At 42.7% G+C, this 23,340-nt stretch overlaps 1 protein-coding gene and 2 long non-coding RNA genes across 5 annotated transcripts in view; 1 reads left to right on the top strand and 2 right to left on the bottom strand.

The window, feature by feature from the left end:
- Positions 1-3,851, bottom strand: part of LOC130293804 (uncharacterized) — a 48,977-nt gene extending 45,126 nt beyond the window's left edge. Inside the window, exon 1 of the long non-coding RNA XR_008848293.1 lies at positions 3,637-3,851. This is a non-coding gene — a long non-coding RNA (uncharacterized LOC130293804). The remainder of the gene's footprint in view (positions 1-3,636) is intronic.
- POU2F2 (POU class 2 homeobox 2) overlaps positions 1-23,340 on the bottom strand; it is a 216,477-nt gene that overhangs the window by 161,429 nt on the left and 31,708 nt on the right. The gene's annotated exons all lie outside the window — the stretch shown is intronic.
- LOC130293807 (uncharacterized) lies at positions 3,951-23,168 on the top strand. The gene is made up of 3 exons (XR_008848303.1): positions 3,951-3,983; positions 21,418-22,313; positions 22,799-23,168. It is a non-coding gene; the product is annotated as an uncharacterized LOC130293807 (long non-coding RNA).

The raw sequence follows: 23,340 nt of genomic DNA, 5'->3' as shown, positions 1-23,340 counted from the left end.
GAGATAGATAGATATGAGATAGATAGATAGATATGAGATAGATAGATATGAGATAGATAGATAGATAGATAGATATGAGATAGATAGATAGATATGAGAAAGACAGATAGATAGATAGATAGATAAATATGAGATAGATAGATAGATTTGAGATAGATATGAGATAGATATGAGATAGATAGATAGATATGAGATAGATATGAGAAAGACAGATAGATAGATACAAAAACCACAAGGAAAGCCGCACATTCCTGGTAAAGTGCACGGGTGCCGTCAGCGAGATCCCAGGTCCAGGGGTCCAAGTAAATACAAACAGATGAGCAGCAGCAACACCGTTATAAAGTGCAAGATAGTGTCTTTATTCACACAACGTGAGGCGACGTTTCGGTTTGCTCACCAAACCATTTTCAAGCACTTGAAAATGGTTTGGTGAGCAAACCGAAACGTCGCCTCACGTTGTGTGAATAAAAACACTATCTTGCACTTTATAACGGTGTTGCTGCTGCTCATCTGTTTGTAGATAGATAGATAGATATGAGATAGATAGATATGAGATGGATAGATATGAGATAGATATGAGATAGATAGATATGAGATGGATAGATATGAGATAGATATGAGATAGATAGATATGAGATGGATAGATATGAGATAGATATGAGATAGATAGATATGAGATGGATAGATATGAGATAAATAGATATGATATAGATAGATATGAGATAGATATGAGATAAATAGATATGATATAGATAGATATGAGATAGATAGATATGAGATGGATAGATATGATATAGATAGATATGAGATAGATAGATATGAGATAGATAGATATGAGATAGATAGATATGATATAGATAGATATGAGATAGATAGATAGATACACAATTCCAGTAAACAGCAGCACACAGGATTGTGAAATAATAGTGAAGATTTATTCCATTTCCAGTGCAAAAAAACGGAGCAACGTTTCCGCAGCCTCTCGCTGCCTTTCTCAAGCTCCGAGAGGCTGTGGAAACGTTGCTCCGTTTTTTTGTACTGGAAATGGAATAAATCTTCACTATTTTTTCACAATCCTGTGTGCTGCTGTTTACTGGAATTGTGTATGTGAGTGGAACCTCCAACCCAGGTTCCCTTACAGCGTGCACCTGTATCAGTGTTCATCTAATAGGTTGTGCTGCTCTCCTTGGGATATATAGATAGATAGATAGATTGATAAATACATAGAAAAGATAGATAAATAAACAGATTATAAATAGATAGAAAGATGATAGATCAGGGGTGTGGAAATTAAAAAATTAAAAAAACATGCCCAAGGGACTAAACGGGAGCACGATCTGCTTGTCCTTCATGACAATCCACTTGTCCGGGCCAATTTTCGTTTTTTTACTCTTGTTATTTCCTCCTCGCCCAATAATAACCATAACTCTTATTTTTCCATCTACAGACCCATATGAGAGCTTGTTTTTTGCGGGACCGATTGTACTTTATAATGGCACCTTTCATTTTTCCATGACATATGCTTCAAAACAAATCAAAAAATGTATTGGTGAGGTGAAAGTGAAATAAGAAAAAGATAAATTAGCAAATTTAATGGTTTTCTTTTTTACGCCATTTACCTTGTGGTCAGGCTAACAAGTTATTTTGACACTTTAGGTTGGCCTGATTACAGCAATACCGAATTTGTATAGTTTCCGTCACATTTTACTAATTTAAAAAAAATTCTGAACTTTAGAGTTGCCTTTTCTGATTCCTGTAAAATGGTATATTTTTTTGTGTACCAGGCTGTATGAGGGATCATTTTTTGCGCCATAATCTGTTTTTTGTATCGGTACTATTTTGGTAATGATCTGACTTTTTAATCGCTTTTTTTTTCCTGGGATGTTATAAAAAAAAATTGCAATTCTGAGTTTTTTTTTTTTTTACATTTACGTCATTTACCATACGGGATATATAATGTTATCTTTTAATAGTTCGGACAATTACGCATGCAGCGATATCAAATATGTTTATTTTAATTATGTTTACATGTTTTTATTTAGGAAAAGGGGGTGATTTTAACTTTTAATATGGAAGGGGTTAATGTGTGTTAAACTTTTTTTGGACACTTAGGGGACTTTTAGGAGGAATCATTCTATTGAACTCCATTGATCTGTGTGCTCTGTGCTCCATTGATAAAGCCTGCTGTAGACAGGCTATATCAATGACAGAGCAGCGGACACTAGAGAACAAGAGGTAAGCCCTCCGCCTACCTCTACAGTAGATGCCCCCCGCGGGATCGCGCTACCACTAGCCCACCAGGAAGCATTTCCAGCTTTGACAGTGGCGATCTAAAGGGTTAATAGCCGCCCACGGCAATTGTCACATGCCGGCTATTAGTGGCGGCCCCCAGCTACTGAAATCAGCTGGGGGCCGCCAGGTATGCAGTGGCCTCAAGTGAGGAGCCCGCTTGTCAGGGGCTTTCAGGTCTGGCCCTGCTTGCTGAGGCCTGAAAAATTCCCCTGCCTGGCGCCCGGTACTGCATGTCCCGGCCATCGGGTGATGGGATTTCCACATCCCTGTAGATAAGATAGATACAGGGGCGTAGCTATAGAGGTAGCAGTCGCACCGGGCCCTGGTGCCTAAGGGGGACCCAAAACACGTCAGCCCCATAAAAAAAACTGTATTTTAATTGGCTACACCTCTAGATAGATAAATATGAGATAGATAGATATGGGATAGATGGATAGATAGATAGATAGATAATGAGATAGATAGATAGATATGAGATAGATAGATGATAGATATGAGATAGATAGAATATAGATAGATAGATATGAGATAGATAGATATGAGATAGATAGATATTCATCCTCATCCTTGTCAGATTACAGTACATCCATGACACAAATTTGGCTATAGTTTATTACATCTCTGTACTATATATAATACAACTATCTATCTATCTCCTTTCTATCTCATATCTGTCTCATATTTATCTATCTCATATCTATCTCATATCTATCTATCTCATATCTATCTATCTATCTCATATCTATCTATCTCATATCTATCTATCTCATATCTATCTATCTCATATCTATCTATCTGTATCATATCTATCTATCTATCTATCTCCTATCTATCTATCTCATATCTATCTATCTAGCTGTATCATATCTATCTATCTCCTATCTATCTATCCATCTATCTCATATCTATCTTTCTATCTCATATCTATCTTTCTATCTCATATCTATCTATCTATCTCATATCTATCTATCTATCTCATATCTATGTATCTATCTCATATCTTTCTATCTCGTATCTATCTATCTATCTATCTCATATCTATCTATCTCATATCTATGTATCTATCTCATATCTATCTATCTATCTATCTCATATCTATCTATCTCATATCTATGTATCTATCTCATATCTATCTATCTCATATCTATCTATCTCATATCTATCTATCTCATATCTATCTATCTCCTATCTATATATCTCCTATCAATCTATCTCATATCTATCTATCTCCTATCTATATATCTCCTATCAATCTATCTCATATCTATGTATCTATCTCATATCTATCTATCTCATGTCTATCTACCTATATATTTCATATACATCCATCCCGCAGTACTTTACCTCATTCACCTCACGCCCTTGTGGCTGCAGAGAGTAGAGCGCCATCACTCGGCACTGAGGTCAGTGACACCACCTGCAGTATACACGGCTCCTTACACCGGTTGTAGTTGGTGAGGGAGGAGAGAAGAAGGAGACATTCCCGGTTCCTTGTATTGGTGAACATCTCCTTCATAACTCTGCCGCTGCGGGGCCTGAGGAGGAAGCGGCGTTACCATTGGTGAAAAAAGGCGGGAATCGCAGCGAGGCCACCTGCCGGGGAGCCACAGAACTGCACTAAGCGCTGAGCACTGTCCACACGGAGTCCTGAGGGGAGCGGAGGATGTCCCGGCGCGCTGCTCAGTCACCTAGTGGGTGTGCTGGTAGTTGTAGTCCTACTATAATGTTAGACTATGGGTTTTTCTTCTGTTTTCTCACACCTTCTTAGTCCAATCACATTTTTGGTCTCCAAGTCTATGTTCTCTATTAATTGTGTAGGTAAAGATAGGTTATGGTTTCCTGTTATCAGTCATGTTAAACACAGTAGAGGCCGAGCTCCCACAAGAGCTACATAATACATAAATAGTGCTAGATATACTGAGAGCTTCAGAGTGCCCCCATAAGTAGTGCCAGTGCCATATACTGACAGCTCCAGGGTACCCCCATAAATAGTGCCATATATACTGACAGCTCCAGGGTACCCCCATAAATAGTGCCATATATACTGACAGCTCCAGGGTACCCCCATAAATAGTGCCATATATACTGACAGCTCCAGGGTACCCCCATAAATAGTGCCATATATACTGACAGCTCCAGGGTACCCCCATAAATAGTGCCATATGTACTGACAGCTCCAGGGTACCCTCATAAATAGTGCCATATATACTGACAGCTCCAGGGTACCCCCATAAATAGTGCCATATGTACTGACAGCTCCAGGGTACCCTCATAAATAGTACCAGCTATACTGACAGCCCATAGTGACCCCATAAATAGTACCAGCTACACTGACAGCCCAGAGTGACCCCATAAATAGTGCCATATACACTGACAGCCCAGAGTGCCCCCATAAATAGTGCCATATATACTGACAGTTCAGAGTGCCCCCATAAATAGTGCCATATATACTGACAGCTCAGAGTGCCCCTATAAATAGTGGCATATACATTGACAGCTACAGGGTACCCCTATAAATAGTGCCAGCTATACTGACAGCTCCAGAGTGCCCCCATTAAATAGTGCAATATATACTAAAAGCTCCAGGGTACCCCCATAAATATTGCCAGCAATGCTAACAGCTCTAGAGTACTACATAAGTATTGGCAGCTATACTGACAGCTCCAGAGTGCCCCCATGATACCCTACTTATGTAGATTTGATTTTGTCGTACTTCTGGAAAAAATTGTAACTACATGCAGGAAAATGTATACATTTAAAATTGTCATCTTCGGACCCCTATAACTTTTTTATTTTTCCGTGTATGGGGCGGTATGAGGGCTCATTTTCTCCACCGTGATCTGAAGTTTTTTGTATTGATCGGACTTTTTGATTTGAACTATAACACTGCACACACTGATCTTTTACATTAATCAATGGTTTCTCATAGGAAACCATTAATCAATGATTCTGCCGCTTGACTGCTCATGCCTGGATCTCAGGCACTGAGCAGTCAGTCGGGGATCGGTCAGCGAGGAGGAAGGTAGGGGACCAGCGTGGCCCCGCGTTATAGAAAGGGAGTGGGCCGAGGGCGTAGAGGTACGCCCTCCGTCCCCAACAGGTTAAGGACTCGGGAAATTTTCATTTTTGCGTTTTCACAATCTTTATCCGTCCCCAACAGGTTAAGGACTCGGGAAATTTTCATTTTTGCGTTTTCACAATCTTTATTCTGTAGGTCAAGGCGATTAAAACAATACCCAATTCATATATTCATATTTATTTTTTTATCAGGGAGGGTTTTATATAATTTTAGAGACTTTGGGGGATATTTATCAAAGCTGTCTATGTCCCGCATCAATATAGACCAAACCACAGAGGGTTAGGCCGGTCTATTGTGCGCCTAATTTATCAAAAGGCGCACGGCTCTTGATAAATTCTGCGCACAGACTTTGTGATCTATGCTTTAGACTGTATTTAAACCTGCTCCAACATGGTCTGACATTTCGGTGTACTTTCAGCCGATGCGACTTGTCGCTGAAAAGTCGCTTTTGATAAATTCAGCACCAATGCATTTTCCAATGCATTTCTGTCTAAACTAGACTAGAATGCATCATGTTCTAAAAATCCTCTAGAGCAAAAGTCGCAAAAAAGTGGCACATATTTAGACTGCGACTTTCTGTGCGACAAATTAAGACAGGAAAAACCAGTCTAAATCCTTTGATAAATATCCCCCTTTATTTTTATTTTACACTTTTAAGTCCCCATACGGGAATTTTATATGCAATTTTTAGATTGCATTTACTTTATAATGCTATGCCTATGGCATAGCATTACACAGTGCAATCGACTATCCACTGATCTACAAGTTACATCAGGCTACTTCAGTGAGTCAGTGATCGGAGGCAGGTAAGTGGATTATCCTCCACCATTTTAGCTTACCAAACCCTTGCGATCACTTCGCGGGGGTTCGGTAAGTTCCTTTGAGCTACCGCAGATTTTAACCTTCACTTTAGACGCCGTGATCACCGCTGCCCGGCATAAGCAGTGAGTGTCTGGCTACTGATGGTAGCCAGCACTCACTGCTCTGAAGTGAGTGCAGCTCCTGCACTCTATTCAGAGCCACTTTAGGCATCAGGGTGTACAGGTATACCCTGCGTCCTTAAAAACTAGGGAATGAGGGTGTACCTGTACGCTCTGCATCCTTAAAGGAGTACCCCTTTAAGTGGATAAATAGTGGCCACTATACTGATAGCTAAGGAGCTTCATAAACAGAGTGCATCATTAATCTTTTCCTGTCACAGCCATGTTTGCCGACAGCATTTGTAAAAAAAAATTCTATTCCTACCCTAAATAGTTTTCTTAAGGGTACGTTCGCACATACAGGATCTGCTGCATATTTTTACTGCATATTTTGTGCAGCTGATTTTTCTCCCCATTAACTTAAACGGGTAGCAAAACCAGCTGCACAAAATATGCAGTAAAATATGCAGCAAATCTTGTATGTGTGAACATACCATTAGGGTAGGGTCACACAGGAGCACATTTGCAGCGTATTTGACGCTGCGGATGCGCTGTCAGCAGTCACAGAGCTACCGCAGAGTGCTGGTGACTGACAAAGGGAAATCCACAGTCACGAGCGGTGCCATATCGAAAGCATGTGCAATCACTTTATGATTGGTTGGAATCTGAACAAAGAAGGGTCTCCAATGCTGATTCAGTATTGAAACCCCCTCTTTCTCTGCACACAGCCACCTGACTGTGTACGGAACAGAAGTAAGTCCTATCAACCTAAATAGGGTTGCGCTTCAGACTCCTGCAGAGTTTCCCCAGGGAAAGACTATGAATGGGCCACAGTACTGAATCAGTTCCTTATTCTCAAGATCAACAGGTCCCAGAGACCTGATCCTTGGTGAAGATTCATGTATTACATCAGGGGTGGGGAACCTTTGTCCCATGGTCTGTATAAGGCCTGCAACATCATTTGGTCTGGCCCGCCAGTTGTTCCCAACCAGGGCTCCTCGGCATTAGGCTGTGCATTCTCTAGGCCATAGGCAGCACAATGCCTGCAGCCACTAGAGGACAGGAACATAGTTTCCTCTGGCATAAGCATTGTCATTGTGCGCATTCTGAAGGTGGTAGAAGAAGCAGCCTGGAAACAGAAGAAAACGGTTACTATAGGGGAGCCAATAAGGTATGTTTGCTTAATTTTTTTTTTATCTTTAGGGGCAAACTACCAACAAGGGGGTTGTAATATTTACAAGGGTCAAACTACCTCCAGACTGTCCAGAGTGGAAGCAAATCTCCATAGACAACTTCTCCTGCTTCAGACAGTTCCTAACACGGACAGAGGTGTCAGCAGAGAGCACTGTGGTCAAACTGAAAAGAACTACACAACTTCCTCTGGAGTATACAGCAGCTGATGCAAGGATTAGGATTTTTAAATAGAAGTAATTTACAAACCTGTTTAACTTTCTGGCACCAGTTGAATTGAAAAAAAATTTCTCCGGAGTTCCTCTTTAAGGTTATATGGACATCAAGATTGAATACCCCCCACCCCTTTCTAATACAGTGACCCCTCGACCTACGATGGCCCCGACATACGATAATTTCAACATGCGATGTTCTCTCAGAGGCCATCGCATGTTGAAGGCAGCATCAACATACGATGCTTTTGTATGTCGGGGCCATCGCATAAACGGCGATACGGCAGCGCAGACTGCTTCAGCTGCCGCCGGATAGCCGTTTACGGTGCCCCGCGAGCTCCGGTGATGTCTCTTACCTGTCCTCGGGGCTCCGGCACGTCCTCTTCGGGATCCCCTGCATTGTTGGCGCTCTCCATCGACGTCATCACGTCGCTGCGCACGCCGTCCCGTCATCCAATAGGAGCGGCGTGTGTAACAACGTGATGGCGGCGACGGAACGCGCGGATGCCGGGGAAGTAGAGGCCTTGCCGGAGCGTCGGGGGCACGGCGACAGCGATGGACGGCGACATCCCGGGCAGCGGTGACGGTCCGGAGCGGCGGGGACAGGTGAGTACAACTTCCTCTGACAGTGGTCTACAACCTGCGGACCTCCAGATGTTGCAAAACTACAACACCCAGCATGCCCGGACAGCCAATGGCTGTCCGGGCATGCTGGGTGTTGTAGTTTTGCAACATCTGGAGGTCCGCAGGTTGTAGACCACTGTCCTATACTTTACATTGCACGGATCCCTCAACTTGCGATAGTTTCAACAAACGATGGTCCGTTTGGGACGGATTACCATCGTATGTTGAGGGACCACTGTATGTTGGCACACATTACTCATGACTGGATAATGATTCTGCAATGGTCTTCTCATTCAGCAAGCTTCGATACAGTAGCATAGGAATCTGTGCAGCGTATATTGTCCATATCTACAACTACTAAGAGAGCTACGACTCCTCCGATTGTCAATGAGATTATGCTGATGTTTCTGCACACAAAGAATGCAGCAAACAGCACTTTGCTCCATAGAATTATCCGGGTTGGAGCAGGATCCCCAAAATAGCTGTTGTCAAAGCTCCCCCTATTACAGAGAATATTGCTATGACCAGTGAATTATTTACACAGAGTCATTTACATGTGAATAGCGCCGGGTCCGCCGCTGCCGGCTAAGCCGGGCTTTTTATTCTATATCGTGTCTGATTATCCTAGAAACATATTCCACACAGACAACTCTGCACACTACACTGTGCTCTCGCCTTCTATCCTCGCCGTGCTGCTGTTATTTATTCTGGCTATCTGACTTTATATCCCATAATCCTCCTGTTGGTTTGGATCAGTGTGTTTTGTCATTTTGTGTAATTTTACCTGTTCTTCCACCACACTGATCCTCCTTTATTTCTTCCAAATTCAGACAATCCCCAGGGAGATGAAGGAAACTCTCCTCGCTTTGTTTGTGTGTTTCTCCTTTTATTTATTGCTGTTTACAGACCACATCTTGTGTATGTGCCCATTTAACTGTATGTGTATGTTTTTAACCCCTTAAGGACTCAGCCCATTTGGACCATAAGGACTCAGACAATTTTATTTTTACGTTTTCGTTTTTTCCTCCTCCCCTTCAAAAAATCATAACTCTTTTATATTTTCACACACAGACTAGTATGAGGGCTTGTTTTTTGCGCGATCAGTTGTCCGTTGTAATGCCATCACTCACTTTATCATAAAATGTATGGCGCAACCAAAAAAATACTATTTGTGTGGGGAAATTAAAAAGAAAACCGCAATTTTGCATATTTTGGAAGGTTTTGTTTTCACGCCGTACAATTTATGGTAAAAATGACATGTGTTTTTTATTCTCTGGGTCAATACAATTAAAATGATACCCATGATTATACACTTTTCTATTACTGTTGCGCTTAAAAAAAATCGCAAACTTTTTAACCAAATTAGTACGTTTAAAATCCCCCTATTTTGAAGACCTATACCTTTTTCATTTTTCCGTATAAGTGGCGGTATGAGGGCTCATTTTTTGCGCCATGATCTGTACTTTTTATTAACACCATATTTGCTTGTACAAAACTTTTATTACATTTTTTATTAATTTTTTTTGGAATAAACTGTTATAAAAAAGCAGCTATTTTGGACTTTTTTTTTTTTTACGTTCACGCCGTTCACCGTACGGGATCATTTACATTTTATTTAAATAGTTCGGATATTTGCGCACTCGGCGATACCAAATATGTATATAAAATAATTTTTTTACACTTTTTGGGGGTAAAATAGGGAAAATGGGACAATTTACGTTTTTATTGGGGGAGAGGGTTTTTCAAATTTTTTTTACTTTATTTTTTTTACTTTTATTTTCACACTTTAATAGTCCCCATAGGGGACTATTTAAAGCAATAACTCGATTGCTAATCCTGTTCAGTGCTATGTATAGGACACAGCACTGATCAGGGTTATCGGTCATCTTCTGCTCTGGTCTGCGGGAAGGCAGATCAGAGCAGAAGACTCCCGGAAGGCAGCGGAGGCAGGTGAGGGGACCTCTGCCGTGCAGGATGATCGGATCGCCGCGGCAGCGCTGCGGGCGATCCGATCATCCTGTTAAGTGACCGCCATGTTGCAGATGCCGTGATCGGTATTGATCACGGCATCTGAGGGGTTAATGGCGGACATCCGCGGGATCGCGGGTGTCCGCCATTACCGACGGGTCCCTGGCTGCGATCCACAGCCGGGACCTGCCGCGCATGATGCCGGCATCGCTCCGAAGCCCGCGGTTATGCTCAGGACGTAAATGTACGTCCTGGTGAGTTAAGTACCACGTCACCAGGACGTACATTTATGTCCTGCGTCGTTAAGGGGTTAAGTATTTTTTTTCCCTATGGCTAGAATATCTTTATCTGCTTTTAAGTAAATTCCTACTTTGGCGAAATCTGTGGCATATGTGAAAATGGTATGAGTAAGGTGTGCCGTATTTAAAAACCACACAGCCATAGCATTTTATGGTTTTTACTGAATTGTCACAAACATGCGCCAAATGTATAAGGCGCATGCGATATTCAAAGCATTTCCAAAGCAGACTATAAGGTTTTATTTGGTCTAAAATACACTGGAGATGAAAATTAGAGAACAACACACAATTTCCTAAATGTCAAGGTCATAGGGAGAGATTTATCAATACCTGTCTAGAGGAAAAGTCAACCAGTTGCCCATAGCAACCAATCATATCGCTTCTTTCATTTTTAACAAATCCTCTGCAAAATGAAAGAAGCGATCTGATTGGTTGCTATGGACAACTTTTCCTCTGGACGGGTTTTGATAAATCTCCCCCATAGTGTAGTCCTATGTGAATATATCTTAACATGAGTAAAATAGCAGTATTTTAAGATTATTTCATAAATTGTATTTATTCTAAAGCACAGAATAAAAATGTAAATGAGATAATTGAAAAAGAACACTGATCAAAATTAGAGAACACTTTCAGATACCTGCAAGTTATTGGTGTTAATCTGGCAACTGGTGCTAATTTCCTTCAAGGGATACTCGGGTGGAAAACTTTTTTTTTTTTAAATGAACTGGTGCCAGAAAGTTAAACATATTTGTAAATTACTTCTATTAAAAAAATCTTAATCCTTCCTGTACTTATTAGCTGCTGAATACTACAGAGGAAATTCTTTTCTTTTTGGAATTCTCTCTGATGACATCACGAGCACAGTTCTCTCTGCTGATGTTATTATAATAATAATGCTTTATTTATTGTTCTTAGTAAGATTTGAACCCAAGTCCCCAGCACTGCAAGGCAGCAGTGCTAACCACTGAGCCACCATGCTGCCCTTAGCATACATCTGCTATGCATGGTTGCTAAAATGGACAGAGATGTCAGCAGAGAGCACTGTGCTAGTGATGTCATCAGTGTTCCAAAAAGAAAGGAATTTCCTCTGTAGCATTCAGAAGCTAATAAATACTGGAAGGATTAAGATTTTTTAATAGAAGTAATTTACAAATATGTTTAACTTTCTGCCACCAGTTGATTTAAAAGAAAAAAGGTTTTCACCAGAGTACCCCTTTAAGGGGTTAATCCTAGTGCATTTTTTCCTTGCAAATTTTTTATAATTTTTGAGATTTCTTTTTTTTCTACTTTTTTTTTTATGGGGGAGGAATTAAGCTGTCCAGTTTGTAAAGTGCAGTCTGGCAGGTAAACATTTTTTGCGTTTCTTCAAAAAAAGCTGAGAATGAAGGCGGCACTCACCAGCATTTATTTCCAAGGCATAGTGGGAACGTTCTTTTTTGCTGTAACATTTTCCTGGAATTGGCCAAACCTTGAATCTTTCATCAAACTGCAAGATTTTGATGGAATTTTGTGTATGGCATATGTACTTGTTAGGCTTAAAGGGGTACTCCGCCCCTAGACATCTTATCCCCTATCCAAAGGATAGGGGATAAGATGTCAGATCGCAGCGGTCCCGCTGCTGGGGAGCCCCGGGATCAGTACTGCACAGAGCTCTGCACGTAATGACGGGCAATACAGGGGCCGGAGCATCGTTATGTCAACGGTTCCGCCCCTCGTGACATCATGGCCCGCCCCCCTCAATACAAGTCTATGGGAGGGGGCGTGGCGGCCATCACGCCCCCTGCCATAGACTTGCATTAAGGGGACGGGCAGTGATGTAATGAGGGGCGGAGCCATAACATTACGCTGCTCCGTCCCCTGTATTGCCCGTCATTACGCACAGAGCGAACTCGCTCTGTGCAGTATTAATAGCGCAGTGCCGCAGCGGAGATCCCGGGGCTCCCCAGCAGCGGGACCGTGGCGATCTGACATCTTATCCCTTATCCAAAGATGTCTAGGGCCGGAGTACCCCTTTAAAGGACAACTGCAGCGGAAAACACTTATCCCCAACCACAGGATAGGGGATAAGCCCAAACGGGGCCCCGGGATTAGCGCTCAGCGTGAGCGCTAATACGTGTAGCGTCGGTCTGAGAGGTCGATGGTTACGCCCCCTTCCCACCCCCATACAGCTCTATGGGAGAGGCGGGGAGGCACGGACGCTTCTTCCCCGCCTCTCCCATAGTGTAACATAGAGGAGGCGTGCTGGCCGCGGCATCATACTGCGGCCGGCACGCTTCCTGCATGGGAGAGCCGCGGTGGAGCCATGGCCCCGTGCAGGAGATCGCGGAGGGACCCAGCGTTTGGACATAGGGGATAAGTGTTTTCCGCTGCAGATGTCCTTCAAATCATCAGTCAAAGCTAAAGAAAAATTCACAATCTCAATGAAAGTTCAGGACCAATGACTGACAAAATCCTTAACAATTGAGTTGCAGACAGATTTTGGGAATTGTTTTTTTATTTTTTATTTTAAATGTGTTGTTTCAGCCAACAAAATCACTACTGTATGTTGCAAACATTTCTCCATCTGAAAATCCCATCTATATATATGCGAATGGAGTTGTTTCTGCAGCATGGATTTCTGCAAACCCCATTCAGATTAAACTAATTTGCCACATATAAATACACAACTAAGACGACCTTCTCATTTATATAACAGACATGTTTATTGGATGGAAATAGCAAATGAAAGCTGTAAAAAAACAAACAAGAAATAATAAACAGGAACATTCAATCAAGTCTTGCCTCTATAATGAGTTGTATACACATTTCACAGTATAGTGATGTGGAGAGGAGAGGGACTAGCAGACGCAGTGCCTTTGATGTGCACTTTTCATGCATTAGGGAAGTTATCCCCAATAAGGACCTTATGGGCCACAGAAATTATTCTGCTGCTTTTAAGAGACTATTTCACCTACCTTCCTTGTTTCTGATGGTAACCACTGTGTTTAGAGCTGGATATACACTGGACATATCTACGGCAAGCTATTTCTTCTGCTCATAACATACAAGGGTTTGGGAGACATATAATCGAGGATAAGTGCCCATCCATGCCTTAGGTCTTCAATGTGGGCAACTTATATACGAGATGGGGGTTCTATGAGATTAGAAGATCAATCTGATTTTTGCAGAAACAGTAGCACTCTTGTCTATAGGCTGTGACTAATTTGGCAGAGCAAAAGGACAACAGTGCAACTATCTTATTACATACGGTGCCATTTAAAGGGTGAGTTCCCACCTCAGTGTTGTACTGGCTATCTATGCCCAACCGCTATTCCATTTAAACAGGTGGGGAAGGAATTGGGGGGACATAGTCCCCTAGTTCTTATAATAGGTAGGGGTCCCTTCAGACTACCATCGATCAGACACCCATCACCTTTCTGTATGTTGGTGGTAGTGGTTAAGTTAAAGGGGTTATCCAGGAATCGAAAAACAAAGATAATTTCTTTAAAAGACCGTTTCTGTCTGTCTCCAGGTTGGGTGTGGTTTTTTCAGCTCAGTTCCATTGAAGTGAATGGAGCCAAGTTGTAATACCACACCTAAAGTGGAGACAGACAGGGAGCGGTCTTTGAAAGAAAATAGGTCTGGTTTTTAATTCCTGGATAACTCCTTTTATGTTATAGGGGTCTGAAGAGGATGATTTTAGGCTTACTAATTTTCCTTCAAAAATTTAATTTTTATTTTTTTTTAAGTAGTAAAATAAAACAAAACCTATATAAATAAGGTATCATTTTAATCATAAAGACCTACAGAATAGGAGGGGCATGGTCTGCTATGCATGCCGACTAGACGTGCTTCTCTAATTTTGTGTCGGATCTTGTGAGCGACTCCACCTCTCTTCAGTGTCAGTGGGAGGCGCTGAAATGTGTGCTCCGTGGCACCCTGAAAAAACATGGTGCCAGGCTTAAGTGTGAGGCAACTCGTAAATTACAGGTCCTGCTTCAATGATTGCATTCTCTTGAGTCTCTTCCCAAATCATCCCACTCAGGTCTCCTCTGGGACCTTTTGAAAGGGTGAATGGAAGTCCAGGTACTATAGATATCGACAGATCTGCTCTAGTGTGCAGTAAGGCGGGTAGACTGTTGGTGAGGGTGCTTAGGGATAGGAGGGCGTCTCTGCATGTCTCCTGAGAGGGATGTGGTCCATCTCACTTCTCAAATATCTGACAGTTTTATGGCCTACTACTCAGGACTCTATGGCCCATCTATGTAGCATGGCACTTCCTGAGCTGCCCCCTCAGTCACTTCAGGCCCCTGATCTCCCCTTTACATAAAAGGAGTTATCCACAGCCATTACTTCCCTGCCTAGCAAGTCCTTGGGCCCTGATATACCTTGAAATTTTAAAAGGTACTCACTCAGGAATGAGCCATCCCCAAGGAGGGCAAAGATCCCCACTTGTGTGTCAGAGCTACCGCCCCATCCCCTTGATTAATGTGGATGCCAAATTGTAGGCTAAGATACTGGCTATGAGACTGATCCCCCTCGTGCAGACCCTTATCGATCCGGACCAGGTGGGCTTTATCCCCACCAGTGAGGCAAGAGACAACACCCTGAAGACTTTTTCTCTGATCCAACAATCAGTCCTTAACCCTGTATTTTTCTCTCCCTTGATACCAAAAAGGCCTTTGATAGGGTGAGCTGGGTCTTCTTGCAGGGGCCCCTTCGCTCTATATGTCTCCCTGGGATCGCTGGGGGTTTCCTCCCTACGTAGGCGGTTCTCGCCCCCCCCTTTTCCTTCCAAACAGGGCTCTCCTTCTGTTGTGTGTGGTCGTGCTTGTGGTGATTCCTCCCCTGTGTTCCTTCCTACCTACCTTATCCCCCCCCCATTTGTAGTTATTTACCTTTGCTTCATTTTTGGGCTTGTTTGGGCTTTTTGGGGTCCCCTCCGTAGGCCTCACGCTAGATCTGATGCTGTGGATATTAGCACCACTGCACCACTGGGGCTTACCTCGCCCTGGGATCGCAGAGTGGCCACTCGGAATGGACTTTTCCAGCATTGCGAGTTATGCTTTTCTTGCTATTTTAAGTGATCTTTGCATCTGCAATTTCTGTTTGTTGTCTTTTCGTACCAATTCTTATACCTATCCTGCATTTTGTCTTCTGTACCATTTCACCCTCAATAAAGGGTGAATACGGGGAAAAAAAAGATCTACAGAATAAATGCACCTAAAAGTGAACTGTGTACAAATGGAAGCCCCAAAAGTTACAATTTTTACATTTTTTTGCCCCACAAATATTTTGTTTTTGGTTTCACCATAGATTTTGTGGTAAAATTTGTGATTTCATTACAAATACAATGGGTGGCGCAAAATACAAGCCCTCATAAGAGTCTTCAGGTGGAAACTTGAAAGGATTATGACTATTAGAAGGTGAGGTGGAAAAAATGAAAGTGCAAAAAGGAAACACCCTTGCGTCCTTAATTAATTATTAATGTTAAAAAGTTATTGTGACGTGTCTCTAGTCACAATAACTTTGGAATGGTAATCATTTATATGGATACCAATTTACACCAGTGTTCATAATATGCATCAGTTTTAGAGTGCAGAACATGAATAGACGCCCCCTCTACATGTTTTGGTGAACTTGGTTGCTTTTAATATCTAATTTTAATTAATTTTAAATATGGCTGAAAAGGGGCATTTTCTTTTACTAAATACTTTAAGGTTAAAAATGGGTCCGTCCTTAAAGGGTAGCTCCCACCATCCTATTTTTTTTTTTTTTTTTTGCTAGCCCGTTTCACCCCCCCCCCGCCCCCGCTACGGCACTAGCCCGTTCACTCCTCCCCCCCCTGCCCCGCATACCCCGTTCCCTCATTAAACTTGCATTAAACGGCAGCGGGCGTGCAGGGACAGCGGCGGCAATGAGACGGCGGCGGCGATGTGCGGGAGGAGTGGCCTCCCAGCCAGTGGCCGGGGAGCCAATGCACTCGCTCCCGCCTGTCTGATTGACAGGCAGGGAGCGAGTGCAGCCTAACTGAAAAAGGACTGATTGCCACTCCAAAATCAGTCCTTTTTCAGTGGCCGGTTTTTAAATGTAAATTAAACCTTTTTAATGAAAAAAAATTAAAATAAAAGTATATTAGAGATATGTTGTAGTACATAATTACTACAACATATCAAAAAACAAAGTTGGTGACAGTGCCCATTTAAGGGGTTTAAGTCATGGACTGAACAGTTTTTTTTTTTTTAACACTAAGCTACATTCTTAGAACAAACAAACATTAATGCAAATGTAGAAATACAGAATCACATTCAATTCCCTACAACCCCTTGGTTGAACTTAATGGACATGTATCTTTTTTTCAACCGTACTATGTATCTATGTAAACAAACCGGGGTACCCATGACAGCATTGGCGCTATTCGGTTAATGTTGGTGTCCATCCTCTAAGTGTAAGGGTTCCACGATTTTTTGCAACACTTATAACTCTTGCCAAGAGAAACAGTGCCGAACTGCAACACATTGTATATTATTTTATCTTAATGATTTCTACTAAACTTAATTTACTAGAAAACGCACTGCCCTTTATGCCTCCATTATGCCGTATCAGCTTGGGGCAGATATTTTTAACACATATTATACCGTATAGAGACAGGATTTGGTTGGGGGGAAAAAAATGTGAACTTCAGAACTTAATTTGTGTACCTGCGATATAATCTGCCTGTGAAAAACTTGCGCTACCTTCCGACTTTGTTTTAGATTGTTGATAACGCTAGTAGAACCTAACCCTGAGCGTTCATTATCAGACTCAGACACACAGCGCTACATATCAAGGATTCTGAATGAAACTCTTTGCTTTTCTCCACTATTCTGCACAATCTGATTATGGAACAACCAACCAATCACAAAGGAGCAGCTTATCACGACTTATTTGGAGACTTGAATCATACCTTGCTGGGGTCTGCGGGAAAAGCAAATGGCTGCTGCCTTCAATTTGTACTTCCATCACTTTCCCAGTAAATAACATAAGATTTCAACCAAGCACATCAAACAGTATGGTTGTAAAAAAAAAATACTACATGTTTATAAAGCAATAAAGATTAACTTTTTTTCCAGGGAGAAACTTCCCTTTAAGAGTGAATCTCTCCTGCGGTGTCTTTAGAGGGGGATACAAATCTCTAGTACAGCCTAAGTTGTCGGGCAGCATTGGGCATTTCAGCCGGCTGCTTATCACAGACACTGCTGTCACACTGCGTGAGATTGTGCTACACCTCACTAAGGGGAGAGCTCAAACACCTCTCAGCCAAAGACATTAATTAAAAAGCATTAATAACGCACAGGAAGGTCCCTGGTCTGTTCAATAAGCGGCCACCTGGTTATCCGGCCTAGCTGGAGGATCGGGAATCTCCCGCAGGGACACATCTCTGCCTTGCTCAAATGAAGAACGGCCTTATTAAACCCTGGGAGATTGCCTGCAAGCTTCTCACATGTGGGACATGCACAGATTAACCCCTGGATAGGCAGACAATACAGCATTTTATACATCCAGAGAGGAAACACTGGCTGCAATTTCATTTCCTACATATATTGATATACAGCTCGAAATTGATGGCAAACTATCCAAAGTTCAACTCTAGCACAACAAACACAATATTTGCAACACACTTATGTATATGTGAGCTCAAAATTTTTGAAAAAAAAAAGCTTGGGCAGAATTATTACCGTATATACCGTATTTTTCGTCATATAAGATGCACCTAATTTTATAGGAGAAAAATCTGGAAAATAAAGATTCTGAACCAAATACAATGTAAAGTATAGGACAGTGATCTTCAACCTGCGGACCTCCAGATGTTGCAAAACTACAACTCCCAGCATGCCCGGACAGCCAATGCTGGGAGTTGTAGTTTTTCAACATCTGGAGGTCCGCAGGTTGAAGACCACTGGTATAGGAGGTAGTACTCACGTGTCCCTGCCGCTCCGGACCCGTCACCGCTGCCCTGGATGTCGCCCTCCATCTGTCGCCGTCGCTCCGGAACGTCTCTGCTGCCGGGTATCCTCGCTTTCCATCGCATCGCTACGCACGCCGCTCCTATTGGATGACGGGACGACGTGATGATGACGGAGAGCGCTGGCCATGCAGGGGATCCCGGCACGGAGCAGACACCGAGGAGGCAGGTAAGGTCCCTCCCGGTGTCCTGTAAGCTGTTCGGGACGCTGAGATTTCACCACGGCGGTCCCGAACAGCCGGGTTAGTGTTATTTTCGCTTCAGACGCGGCGGTCAGCTTTGATCGCCGCGTCTGAAGGGTTAATACAGGGCATCACCGCGATCGGTGATGTCCTGTATTAGCCATGGGTCCCGGCCATTGATGGGCGCAGGGACCGCCGCGATAGGACAGGTATTCGCCGTATAAGACGCTCCAACTTTTCCCCCCAGTTTTGGGGAAGAAAAAAATGCATCTTATACAGCAAAAAATACGGTATATATATCTGTGCCTGGCGGGTTCCATTGGTTTTCACTGCAGTGGTGCTACAGAAGAAGGGTAACAATATCCAGTCATTAAGTACATTGCACACAATTCATTGTCATGCAGATTTTAGTTACCTATTGTACAGTAATAACAGATTCTAATGCCCATATTATGTTGTGAACCTGAGGCCTCCGAATACAGATTGCTATTTAAGTTAGGTGTTAGGGAAGCTCTGGTGCGTTGTGGTAGAGTCCATGTCACAAGAGTTGCATAACTAAGGCCAAGCAAAAACAAATTTATAAAGATCTTTCTTAATTTCTCTACTTAGCAGCGTAGCAAAAAAAACAAAACACACACACACACAATGCCAGGTCTGACCTGGTGTCCTCACCCTATACCAGATCCATCAACAGGGTACATAATGCAAGGGGGAGGTACTAATGCACTGTTCAAAGAGAACTCTGGTTTTATAAGAAGTTTTGAGATGCGCTGTATTGTCAAATGTCTATTTGAAAGTACAGTGACCCCCCCGACCTACGATGGCCCCAACATACGATAATTTCAACATGCAATGGCCTCTCAGAGACCATCGCATGTTGTAGGCAGCATCAACATACGATGCTTTTGTATGTCGGGGCCATCGCATAAACGGCTATCCGGCAGCGCAGACTGCTTCAGCTGCCACCGGATAGTCGTTTACGGTGCCCCGTGTGCTCCGGTGATGGTCTCCTACCTGTCCTCGGGGCTCCGGCGCGTCCTCTTCGGGATCCCCTACATCGTTGGCGCTCTCCATCATCATCCCGTCATCCAATAGGAGCGGCGCGCGTAACTACGTGATGGCGGCGACGGAGAGCGGCGATGCCGGGGAAGCAGAGGCCTTGCCGGAGCGTCGGGGACACCTCGGGGAAATGGCGACAGCGATGGAGGGTGACATCCAGGGCAGCGGTGACAAGCGGTGACAGGTGAGTACAACTTCCTCTATCAGTGGTCTTCAACCAGCAGACCTCCAGATGTTGCAAAACTACAACTACCAGCATGCCCGGACAGCCAACGGCTGTCCGGCATGCTGGGTGTTGTAGTTTTGCAACATCTGGAGGTCCGCAGGTTGTAGACCACTGTCCTATACTTTACATTGCACGGATCCCTCAACATACGATGGTTTCAACAAACGATGGTCCATTTGGAACGGATTACCATTGTATGTTGAGGGACCACTGTACATTATTACCAGTCTTTGCAAAATGCACAAAAACATATCAATGGTATGTCTTAAAGTATTACGGTCATTAAAAACAACTTTTGACATGTCGATCAAACATGTCAATAGTCGTTGATTACACCAGGTCTTACAGCTGAGATTGTGAATGTTTAGCCAGGGACGAGGGTGGCATTGTGCTCCACTACCCAGCAGGCTGAAAGGTCCGTGCATTTCTCTGCATAGAAGTATATGCACAAAAATGTACTGATTTCTTAGTCGACCAGGGAGCAGAGCACAATGCTGCCCATTTCCCCGCTAATAATTCACAATCGCAACAGGTCTGATCGAAATGTCAAAACATATTTTTAATGACAGTAACACTTTAAGATGTACCTACCAAGGAAAAATCAGGGAATGAAGCAGTCAGCCGCATGCTTCCCTCCCGATTCTAAGTCTAGGAGACCATAGACTTACATTATGAGTCCATCCAGGTCACATGACACAGACCCGAAACAGGATGCTAAGCACGCACTTTTGAAATGTCTCCGCAATATATCAAGTTTTTTTTTTTGTTTTTTTTACGACAGGCCATTTAAGTGGCAGTCTTTATTGAGCCCAAAGCAGTCAATATTCCTCAGTTAATCTTGGTGTTCCTATTACTGGGGATTAAGGGAGACTTCTTCTCCTTTGTCTGCTGTTGGTTGAACAACACTGGATGAACGACTGCTTAGCAGACACATTTTAGTCCAAATTGGCCATTACAGTTGCTGAAACTGGTCGTACGTGATAAATTGCCTCAGGTGAAGGACGAACAATCTTTTTGGGAACCTTTCTTCCCTGAAAAATTATTTGTGGAAGGAACTAAAAAAAAAAATCAAAAAAACTATTAGCCAAAAATGTCAAAAACTGCTCGTCAAGTGATGGCGATCATTCGTCGCTTGGGTAAAACTGTAAAATTTTATTTGATGAATGATCATTTTGGTTGAAATGGCCTGGTTTTATCAAATATTAGGTAGTATGGGTACTGTTATTTACTATTAAATTCAAAGGAATAAACTGTTAAGTGCTATTCCAGTTGGATCTTATTTGCTCTCCTTGCTAGAAATATGGGGCTTATACATGGCCTTGTGTGTAGATGGTGAAAAAGCCTGTTGCAACAGTGTTGTATTTCTCGCTTCTTGAATTAGATCACCTGGATTTCCAGTTCCAGCGTGGCCATGTAAAGACGTGCTGCAGAGAGCTCCCATGGTGTAGCTGCCTATTAGTGAGTGACCTGAAGCTTGGAGACCCTTATGGGCACCCCTACTAGGACCCTTTTCTCTCTGAATTGTGCTGGGCACACTGGATGAAATGGTACACCTCTTGGCTCAAAAACCCACTCAACTGCCACCCATTTCTTCCACAACATTGCAAATCTTTCAAGATGGCAATGGCTTCTATTTGGCTCCTATTGGAGGGACCTGGGGGCTCCCCTATACACTCTTGCCCTATAGGCAGATATGATGCTCTGGAGCAGAAAGTGGCAAAAAGAGAACCAGGAATGAACTTCAGTGCGAGCTGGCCCTTTATATACAAGAAAGCTTCACCTTGAACTCCAACCTAGATGACCTCAAGAATAGGTTCCAATGCAGCAATATTAGGTTGGTCTTCCAGAGTCCATGTGCAATTCAGATATTTTTCATATCTGAGAAGGAATTGCTGAAAGCACTTTGGACTACTGTAGAGTGGACCGTGCACAGAGGGCAGACCCAGAGCCCTCTCACTCCAATGTATTGGTGCCTTTATCAAAACCTGTGTAGAGAAGTGGTGCAGGCGCCCATAGCAACCAGATTACTGTACACTATATATAAATATATATATATTTTTTTTAAAGGCCTGTGAAAAATGAAAGAAGCAATCAGATTGGTTGCTATGCAACTCTTCCTCTACACAGGTGTTGTCAAATCTCCTCCATATGCCCTTATGCAAAGATGTTGGGTTAGACACGTCCTTGATTCACCCGCACATGATGGTAAAGCTGTCGTACTCTGTTCCAGAAGAGCTCACCAGGTGTTGTCAAGGAATCAGACTGTTGAGGAGGCAGGTGGGTCTGAGTTCTACGTACAGTACAATGTTTATGTTTTTTTAAATCTTGGAATCCCCTTTTCACTGTGACTAATCTACCCAAAAATGAATGGTGGATTTTAAATAATGTTTCTATTTGAGATTCTATAATGTCCAAAAGATAATAGAAAGGCTTTGGAGGGTCTGAGCACTCCAGATATAAATTGCTATGTCCTTTTCTAGAGAAGCAGGGCTTATATGATCCATGGAGAAGGGTTTAACCCAATTGTAGGGAATACATCCACTTTTTACCAGGTACTAGATGGCCTGATGTTTATTACTGTTTAAGGACCAGGAGACCCAACTTGTTTAGGCCAATATTTCTCATCAATCAGTACCTTAAGACCCTACCTAAGCTATTGGCTGACCAGCTTATCTTTATATGCCTGGATTTGTGAGTCCTTCCAGGTTGGATTGATTAAGGTGCACTCTGCAGTGTCCAATATTAATGTAATGTTTTTACAGTTTTAGAACAGGACTCCGCACCACTACCCAGCCAGCTGAGGCTCATCTTGCTGGCACTTGACAAGGAAAAAGCATATGACAGCGTCAACTGGGACTGGCTTAGATTGGTTCACAATAATTTTGGCATTAGGGGGAACATTAGAACCTTCCTGTTCAGATTACAGTACTCTTAAGTACTTTAATATACCACTGGAATTTTGTCAATCCCAATTTTCCTGCACCATGAAGACTTGGACATCTGTAAGGTAATAATGGTGGGACGTAGGAATGTTAAATTTACCTTATTTGCAGATGAGGCTTTACATTATACATCTGATCCTTGTATCGATATTGGCCCTCTAATGGCAGTGATATTCCACTTTGGATCTAGGTCATACACCAAGCTGTTTAAACTACCGTTTGGAAAGATAATTGGGGAGCTAGGTTGTTGGAACCAACTATTCCTCTCTTATTGGAATATGTCACTATTAAAAAAAAAAAAAAAAAAAATGTCCAAGTTACTGTACCGGTTTTAAGCCTTTCACAACATTTGTTTTTTTTTG

The sequence above is a fragment of the Hyla sarda genome, chromosome 10 (genome assembly GCF_029499605.1).
Source record: "Hyla sarda isolate aHylSar1 chromosome 10, aHylSar1.hap1, whole genome shotgun sequence".
In the NCBI taxonomy this organism is placed as follows: Eukaryota; Metazoa; Chordata; class Amphibia; order Anura; family Hylidae; genus Hyla; species Hyla sarda.
This window is presented reverse-complemented; position numbering and strand designations above follow the sequence as displayed.